This window comes from Ambystoma mexicanum, chromosome 4p (assembly GCF_040938575.1).
Source record: "Ambystoma mexicanum isolate Mex_15411 chromosome 4p, UKY_AmexF1_1, whole genome shotgun sequence".
In the NCBI taxonomy this organism is placed as follows: domain Eukaryota; kingdom Metazoa; phylum Chordata; class Amphibia; order Caudata; family Ambystomatidae; genus Ambystoma; species Ambystoma mexicanum.
In genome coordinates this window covers 203585373-203594570 of record NC_090927.1, presented here as the reverse complement: position 1 = coordinate 203594570, position 9198 = coordinate 203585373, and the positions used below count along the sequence as shown (strand labels likewise).

At 48.6% G+C, this 9198-nt stretch overlaps 1 protein-coding gene across 10 annotated transcripts in view; it reads right to left on the bottom strand.

Annotated features, from left to right (window-relative positions):
- The window catches only part of HMBOX1 (homeobox containing 1), an 802934-nt gene that overhangs the window by 16769 nt on the left and 776967 nt on the right, over positions 1-9198 (bottom strand). The window lies entirely within an intron of this gene.

Genomic DNA, 9198 nt, shown 5'->3' with positions numbered 1-9198 from the left:
TACGAAGCAACACGGGTTCGATCCCCGGCACTGCACTTAGAAACCGCTGGGTATTAAGCATGTTATAAATAACCTACATCATTTCATATCAAGCGTTCCTTCTTGGAAAAAAATGAAATGACCCATGCCCATATTCGATAACAGTGCAAAACATGTCACCTACTTACAAAAATGTAATACAAGTCACCTAACCAAAGATATTTTTAGAAAGAATTAAGCAACTTTATAGACAATATAATTAAACAAGTTCAAAAGTCTGTATTATGAATCCAATAGCCACAGAATTGATCAAGATTCATACATACAACTCAGCCTTCTATCCCAAAGATGGCAAGGGCACTGTCTGTGCAGTCATTTTATATATCGTACGTCATTCCACTTATACTAGCCAAATTAACTAACAATGAACACACTGCTCCAAGAATGTCCATATGTACAAAAATAGTTTTAGGGGTGCGCTGTCAAGATCCCCTGCCATTGATTGTACTGGTTAGGGCTGATGGGAATTGTAGGCCAAAACATCTGGAAAGTCCCATGTTGCCTGCCCAAGGACAATAACCTATCAAAGCCTTCCTATAGTCCCATATATCAGTATCTAGACCTCAATACAAGCAAAGTAGCATTATGTGGGGAAAGCGAAATACTCATAGGAGACTGCGGGGGTAAAAAAGAAGCACCCTTACAACTTGAAACTACTCTCACTTCAAACAATTTCTGTTTTAAAAGAATGCTTGATAGACCCACCATGTAGACTGTGTCCCAAAACCTACCAACCAAATAGTGATGTCTCTCAGTTAATGTACTTGCTTCTAAAGTGCATTTAGTGGACTTCTACCAAGGCAACATGAAGTTGAGTCACTGAGTTTTGAATAGCCTTTTACAATGTCCTCTTTAGAAATGTCTCAACAAATGTAATGTTTCACCAGAAGCTCACCTAAAAAAAAGTACAACAAAATACTTACAAAGGCCAAATTGCTTAACTTGAGCTCAGGAAACGGAATCATCATGACTGAGGACTCTTACTGAAGCAAGCTTACAGAGACAATGTCATGTAGTGCCTAGTTTCAGCTGCAAAGGACAGCTGCTAGTTGAGAAGCCATTGGATGTTTAGGTAATGGAGAAAAAAGATGAAACAACAGTTGCAAGATGCCGGCTACCTGACAAATATTTAGAACACCTTTTATTTGTAACACAGCTCTACTAATGCCCATTCTCAGTAGCACATAACTGTACGGTTTACTATTGTCTAGTAACAGCCGTATTCTATTTAGAAAAGGAAAAGGTATTGTGAAAAACCTAAGGGTCTTTCCCAAACCACTCCCTGGGGATCTTCTCCGTAGGTGGCCAGAGGCGGGAAATCGCTTCAGGATCCCAACCCTTGGGGTGGACAAGCGAGGGGAGGAACACCTGGGTAGAGGGTCCTCAGGGATTAGGGAGGGAAGACCCGAGGGTGAGACATGGTATTCCCCCTTTTCTTGATAAGGACCTACCCAAAAACTCACCCCAGCCTTCACAGGATGTATTCAGGCACATTCTGCTCTTTCCCCCAAACACCACTTATGTACTGGGACGAAGAAGATGAGATCAAGGAGTACAGATTTCCTATGAGAAATACCATTATAGTACTGAGAAGAAGAAGATGCAGACCAACACACATTAGCCTCTCCATTTTTTATGTGCCATTAACAAGGCCAGGCAGAGTCAGGCAATTGACTTACATCATGCACGTCTGCAGCCTGTAAGCTTTTCAAGACAGTACACAAGGAGCACCCAAGCACACAATGGTTGGAACAAGCAGGAGGGCGGATGGAAGTTGCAGCTGAGCAAGAGTATCCCAGGGTCAGAAGGCAGAGAGTGAGACACCAATACACTTGCCCCTGCAGAGCAAGTCAGGCAGGTGGAAGCGTGGCCAGGAAGCCGTGTCTCCAAGCAGCCAAAGTTCGAGAGTGGGAGGCGACGCGATTCCTACAAGTCCCGGGAAATTGCTTCTTCTCCTGGGCAGTGAGAATGAGCCCAGGAGTGTCTGAGGGGCAGAGTGCGAGACCATGGCCTCAGGCGTTGAAACCAGAGCCAGCCAAAGCCGCCGCATGACCGGTGAGTTGCTCTGAATGAAAGAAACCTGGTTCGCAAGTCAGTGCTGCTATCGCTAAAGTGTGTCAAAGCAACCACGTGCAGACGGCATGCTAATGGAAGCGAAGCAAATGTATGAAAAAACAAACTGTTGAAACAAAGTAACAGAGTGGTCGCTTACAAGAGTGTACATTCTCAAAGGACTGTCATTGAATGAGGGGCTCCTGTGAGAAAAGGGCGAGCTGTGTAAAAACCGAAGTGGGAGCAAAATCCCAAAAGCAAGTGAGAAGTTTCTTTGAGGAAAAGGGGAGCTGTGCAAAAAGAGAAGAGACTTTCCAAGAGTTTAAAGAAGCATTGGGGTGGCCCCCAGTTAGGAGGCTGATCCAGGAGGGCCACAGAGACTCCCACAAGGAAAACAGAAGAAACATTGAACAAGTAAGGCATCTAGTTGCGCAACCTGTAGTAGGTGGACCGTGCAGTGAGACGACTGCGCTACGACCAGGGGAGCCCTAAGCTGCATGAAGTACAATGAATTGGAATATTATACACGAGGTAACAGTGAGCCTGTTACCTATTGTGTGGAGTGTAAAACTGACAAGAGGGTCTAGTTCAGGTGCGAGGGAAGCCCGAGAGACCTGCAACAGAAGAATATCATGACAAGAAAAGGTATTGTGAATTTTTGTCCAGCCAGTGAGAAATGCCAAGAGAATCGTAAGACTCTCTGGAACTTTCTAAAACTGAGTGCCTTGAACTTGGGGAAGGGAGCCAAAGAAGAGTTCAATTTTCTCCCTTATTTTACTTTGAACACTACTGAGCTGGCCAACTCCTGTTCACCCTGTTATTCTGTAGAAGTGAGGGCAAGCATAGGTTTTGACGCAGGTACACCTTTACCTTCAACTGACAGACTCCCCTTAGTTATCCTTTCATTAGGGAACATTCCCACCTTAGAGTTCTATATAATCATGCAATGATCAGGGTGACTGAAATTCCCTACATTCATCATTACCTAAGAGACGGAAAAGAAACATTATTCCAAAATGTTGTGTGGGTCAAAAAATCTTTGCCCCAAAGCTTTTAATGCATCAAAGAGCATAAACTTCCACTAAGTATTGTAGACAGTGGGACACACATCATTAACAGAAATCCTTATACATAATGTAAAAACAATTTGATCCAGTCAATTGGGCTGGAGCTTAGATTGGTTCACACATATGATCCCTTAGAGCATCTAGGGAGTTCAGTCTACACATAACATGTGTTCAAAAATACATCAGAGTATACAACTAGACAGTGCTAAATGATACAAACTAGTGACAACAAGCTATAGGTAGTCGACACTACTGTGCTAAGGCCAAATTCATCAGCTGTTCAATGGGGCTGGCAAGTGGCTGGCCTTCATCAGGACGGAAAATCATGTAGAATTAATTGTGTCCTACTGTTCTCGTGTGGCTATTATTGCTACGGTATATGCTGGTCGCAGATCCCCTGTATGAAATCCAGGAGACTGTTGTGACCAATATTAATTGGTACTTCTTATATGCCTGAATACCCCTCTGTCGTATTCTGTGCTTGAGATCTTATTGTTGGATATCTGGATCCACGTCCTCGGTAAGATTGGTTTGACCGTGCAATTTTTCGGTTAACAACTGAAAAACCGCGGAGAAGAGCTCCCTCTCAATGGAGCACATAGGGCTGTCCGGACCTAGAGTTAGGGCACGTTAGGTAATTTCCGATGATGACCACTGAAACAAAGCTTTTTGAAAATCTACTTTACTGTCTGTGTCATCTCTTGATACCATGCCTGTCTCACAGTATCCAAAGAACCAGTGCTACAGCGAGTCAAACCACCCAGGCCAACGTGCCGATGGTAGACTTAACCGACTTCTGACCAAGGTTGAACGAGGCAACTACTGGGACCCTATGGTGATGCAGAAGGTGAAAGGATGCCATTGATGACTTCAGATTAGGAGAGTTCCAGACTGCCGCCCGGAGCGGCAGAGGTGGCGACCCAAAGCATGCTAGGACACCTCCAGAAAGAGTAGGAAAAGGGAGACTTGTTGCTGGGAGCTACCTTGTCAACATTAGACATGGCTTATATTTATATACCAGGCTGTCTGGGGTAAACAATTATGATATTTTAAAACAAAGGTGCAGATGGTTAAAAAGCCATTTCTACCCGTTTGAACTTCAGAGTTCCAGCAGTTGGTTAGGAATGCACATGTGACGTGAAAATATATGAGCCACCGCTCAAGCTGGGGACGTAAGTGGTAGCTGCTGGGGATGTCATGATTCGGTCACAGTAAGGTGTGCTTTGTGCTTGTTGGCAAGGAGCATTAAAAAAGTTGGATTGGATTAGTGGATCTCACTTGTAAAACTAAAATTATCCACATCGTTTTATTATCGAAGATCAAGAAAGTTCAGACTACTCCGTCCTCACCAGATGGCATTCTGTAACACAAGGGCATAGTAGCATACTTACAAGAGTCCAGAGGACTAAGATGATAATGAAACACTAGTGATATAGTGGTGAATTTCCACAATTGCACACTATGAGAATATTTTGACTGCAGCCTGCACACAAGGAAGAGTGCACAAAGGTTTAAGCTGTAAGAAATTCAAAGACATCATGAATGGCTTGATCTTCATGTACACAAGAGCCAACACCATGTGACAATGGAAGGGGTAAACTAGAATACTAGCATTTAACTTGCAGGAGGAGAAAGACACTTGTTAGGTAAGATTTTCATAGAAATTGAAAATCTTCCTGACCTGTGTCATCCCCAGAACCTTTTGCTTTACTAGTGAGATATTTTTCCTTAATACCTCTGTGAGTCAGAACCTTTTTCCACACTCACAGAATCTTTACTCTTTTTATGGGTGTCATGTTTTAGACTCTCCACAGTGTCTTTTTAAAGTTACCCTCTTTAACAATCTTTTGGCAATAAGTGCCTGTTGCTGGGTTGCTCTAGGGGGCTCCCCTTTTAAACTTTCTCTGGCTAACCTTGAGAGAACTACAGCTCCCAAGAGTAGAAAGGATCTTTGATCCCTTTTACATTTTGTTAGGTGAAACCAGCACGCCCCACCTTATGTGGAGTGCTGGGGAGATGAACAAGTTACTTTCTTACCTGGTAACGTTCTTTCGATGGGATGGTCCGACGACGTATTCCATATCTATGACAGTAATCACCACAGCTGTGCTGCTTCGGAAACTTTTTCGGCGTCTGCGTCCTGCGTCGATGACGTCGATGCGCCGCCGTCGAGGACCTCCTCCGACGTCCGACGTCATCCGATGTGATAAGTAGGACGCACGACGCCAGTAGCCTCAGTTGTAGTTTTTTCCCCCAGAACGTGTGACAATAGTCAACTGCCAGTCCGACACAAAGCCTTGCGGAACGTAAGCTGCAAACGCAACAGAAATTCTGCAGCGGGGAAGGCAGGGCGGGAGCGATATGGAATACGTCGTCGGACCATCCCATCGAAAGAACGTTACCAGGTAAGAAAGTAACTTGTTCTTCGAGGGGATTGGGTCCTCCGACGTATTCCATATCTATGACAGACTCCCAAAGCAGTACCAAATCAAGGAGGAGGGAAAGAATTTAGAAACAAAATTTAGAATAGCCAATCAAATAGCAGAGCAAAGGACCGCCTTGCCAAAGGCCAGATCCTGCCCTCTGATGGAATCGAGGGAATAATGCCGCACAAATGTATGCACTGAAGCCCAGGTGGCAGCATCACAGATGTTGCGAATAGGAACACCCCTCTGCAGGGCAGTAGATGCAGCCAAGCCCCTGGTAGAATGGGCCCGCAAGCCAGCCGGAGGGTCCTTGCCCGCCAAGCGGTAACACTCCGAGATGGCCAAAATAATCCAGCGGGACAAAGTCTGTTTCGTCACAGCTTGCCCCAAGCGCTTACCAGCGTAACCAATAAAGAGTTGATCGTCCACTCTGACCCGGGACATGCGAGAAACATAAAAGCTCAAAGCTCTCCTAGGATCAAGCCTATGGAGCCTCTCCTCTTCCTTACCAGGATGCGGAGGAGGATAGAATGCCGGAAGAACAATCTTCTGGGCCAAATGAAATTCCGTCACTACCTTCGGAAGAAAAGAAGGACGAACTCGAAGGACAACCCTGTCCTTGTGAAATACAGTGAAGGGTGGCTTAACAGAAAGTGCCTGTAACTCACTCACTCTGCGAGCGGAAGTAACCGCAACTAAAAACACAGTTTTCAAAGTCAACAGCCTCAAAGGGCAAGAATGTAACGGCTCAAACGGAGCACCCATAAGAAACCTAAGAACAAGGTTCAAATCCCAACCGGGCACCAGGAAAGGCGACGGAGGGAACACATTAGTGAGCCCTTTCAGAAACTGTGAAATTAAAGGGATTTTAAAGTAAGAACATTCTTCAGATGAGCGCTTAAAGATGGACAGCGCCGCCAGGTAACCCTTAACGGTACCCACTTGCAAGCCCCTGTGGGCCAAAGAAAGCAAAAAGGACAGAACCATGGGGATGTCACATGCAAAAGGATCCACATTCTGAACTCTGCACCAGTCGCAGAACTTACGCCAACGGCAACGGTACAGAGACTTAGTTGCGGGCCTTCGGGCCGAAAGCAACACCTCCATCACGTCTTCAGGGAGGTCCCAATCCTTATACCTCAACCTTTCAGAAGCCAAGCGTGAAGGTTGAGGGATCCGACCTCTGGATGGAGAACCTGACCCCCCTCCCGTGAGAGCAGATCGTCTCGGTAGGGAAGACGACGTGGAGGGCAGATGGACAAGTCGAGAAGGTCCGGGTACCACGTCCTCCGAGCCCACGCCGGAGCAATGAGGATCATCCGGGAACCGAACTTCCGTAACCTCCGCAGCACTTGCGGGATGACGGGGACCGGAGGAAACGCGTACAGCAGCGGGAACGACCACTCCACCACGAACGCGTCTCCTAAGGCTCCTTTTGGAGGAAATTCCCGCGAGCAAAACCTTTCGCACTTCCGGTTGACACTGGAGGCAAAGAGATCCACTTGAGGGGTCCCCCAAAGGGCGAAGATCTCCAGGAGAATCTCCTGAGCCAACTCCCACTCGTGAGAGATCGTGCTCTGCCTGCTCAGAGCGTCCGCCGTCACGTTCTCGACTCCGGCCAGATGAACTGCCGAGATCGAAACTTCCTGCTGGATGGCCCAGAACTCGAGCTGCATCGCCTCCCTGCACAGAGGAAGTGACCCTGCCCCCCCCTTTTTGTTGAGGTAGTGCATGGCCACTGTGTTGTCCGTCAGGATCAGGACATTCTTCCCTCGCACAGTCGGCAGAAAAGCCCTCCGGGCTAGCCTGACGGCCCTCAGCTCCAACAGATTGATATGGAGTCTGGACTCCGACGGAGACCAACGACCGCTGACTGTCAGCCCGTTGGCATGAGCTCCCCATCCCGTGAGGGAAGCATCTGACACGATCGTCACCTCCGGCCAGGGAAGCCAAAACGGAGCCCCCTTCATCAAGTTGCCTTCGACGGCCCACCACAGAAGGTCCCGGGCGACCGAGGGCGGCACCTGAATCGGGTCCGACATCCTGCCGGAGGACTGCGACCATTGCATCTTGAGTGCCCACTGCAAAGATCTCATTCGCAGGCGAGCCTCTGGCACCAGAAGAATGCAGGATGCCATGAGGCCGAGCAACCTCAAGAACTCGAACGCTGGGAGCGTCTGGGCATGCTGAAACTTGCGCACCATCTGCTGAATGTGAACAGCCCTCACCTGGGGAGGAAAACACTGCCCCAGGGAAGTGTCGAGCACTGCTCCGATGTACTGGAGCCTCTGCGTTGGCGTCAAATGGGACTTCTTTAAATTGAGGGAGAAGCCCAGCCTGTGAAGGGAGTGGCAGGCGACGGACAGATGAACCAGGACCTGCTCGGGAGAGCTCCCCCTGATCAACCAATCGTCCAGGTAGGGGTAGACGTGAATCCCCCCTTGCCTGAGATGCGCTGCCACCACCACCATGAGCTTGGTGAAAACCCTCGGGGCGGAGGTCAAACCGAACGGCAGGACCGAAACTGAAAGTGCGAGTCGCCAACCGCGAACCTCAGGTACTTCTTGTGCTTGGGATGGATCGGCACATGGAAGTAAGCATCCTTGAGGTCGAGTGACACCAACCAGTCCTGAAGCTGAAGGGCCTGGAGGACTTGAGAGAGAGTAACCATCTTGAACTTGTCCTTCCTGAGGAGTTTGTTCAAACCGCGCAAGTCCATGATGGGTCTCAATCCCCCGTCTTTCTTGGAAATCAAAAAATAAGGGGAATACCATCCCTTGTTCCTCTCCGCTACAGGCACCAGTTCTATGGCGCCTTTCTCCAGCAGGGCTTGAATTTCCTGCGCAAGGAGCGGATCCGGACACTTCAAAGAGAGGTTCCCCGGTGGATTGTCGCGAGGCCTGTGCCGAAAGGGAAGACAGTAGCCGTGGGTTATGATCTCCAGAACCCACACATCCGAAGTAATGGCACGCCACTCTACAAGATGCTGCGCCAGCCTTCCCCCAACCGGCGAACCATGGGACAAGGCCTCATGACTGAGTAGGAGCGGCTGCGGCGTTACCTGAGGGCAAAGAGGCAACTGCCCGAGCGGCCTTGGCACCACGGGTACCCTGTCGTCCACCTCTGGTACCCCTGCGTTGGCCCCTTTGACTGCCAGCTCCTCTCGCTCTACCAAAGGACGAGTAATAGCGAAAGGAGCCACCCCTCCACTGCTGTCCCCTAGGACGAAAAGGCGGAGGTTGGCGAACTGCAGCGCCCAACGACTTCGCTGCAGCTTTTGAGGTCTGCAACCTCTCAAGGCTCTCGTCAGCCTTGCTGCCAAAAAGATGTTCACCATCAAAGGGCATGTTGAGGAGCCGGGACTGCACATCAGGAGCAAACCCCGACTTCCGCAACCACGCAAACCTGCGTATCACGGTGCTCGCCGCCATGGACCTACTGACGCATTCAGCTAAGTCCAAACCCGACTGAACGGACTCACACATGGCATCCTTACCATCCTGGACCAAAGCAAGGAAACCAACCCGTTCGTCCCCTTTGGGAATATGTTCAGCCGCTAACGCAACACAGTTCCACAGAGTGTGCGTGAAACGTGACAAGGCACAAATGGAGTT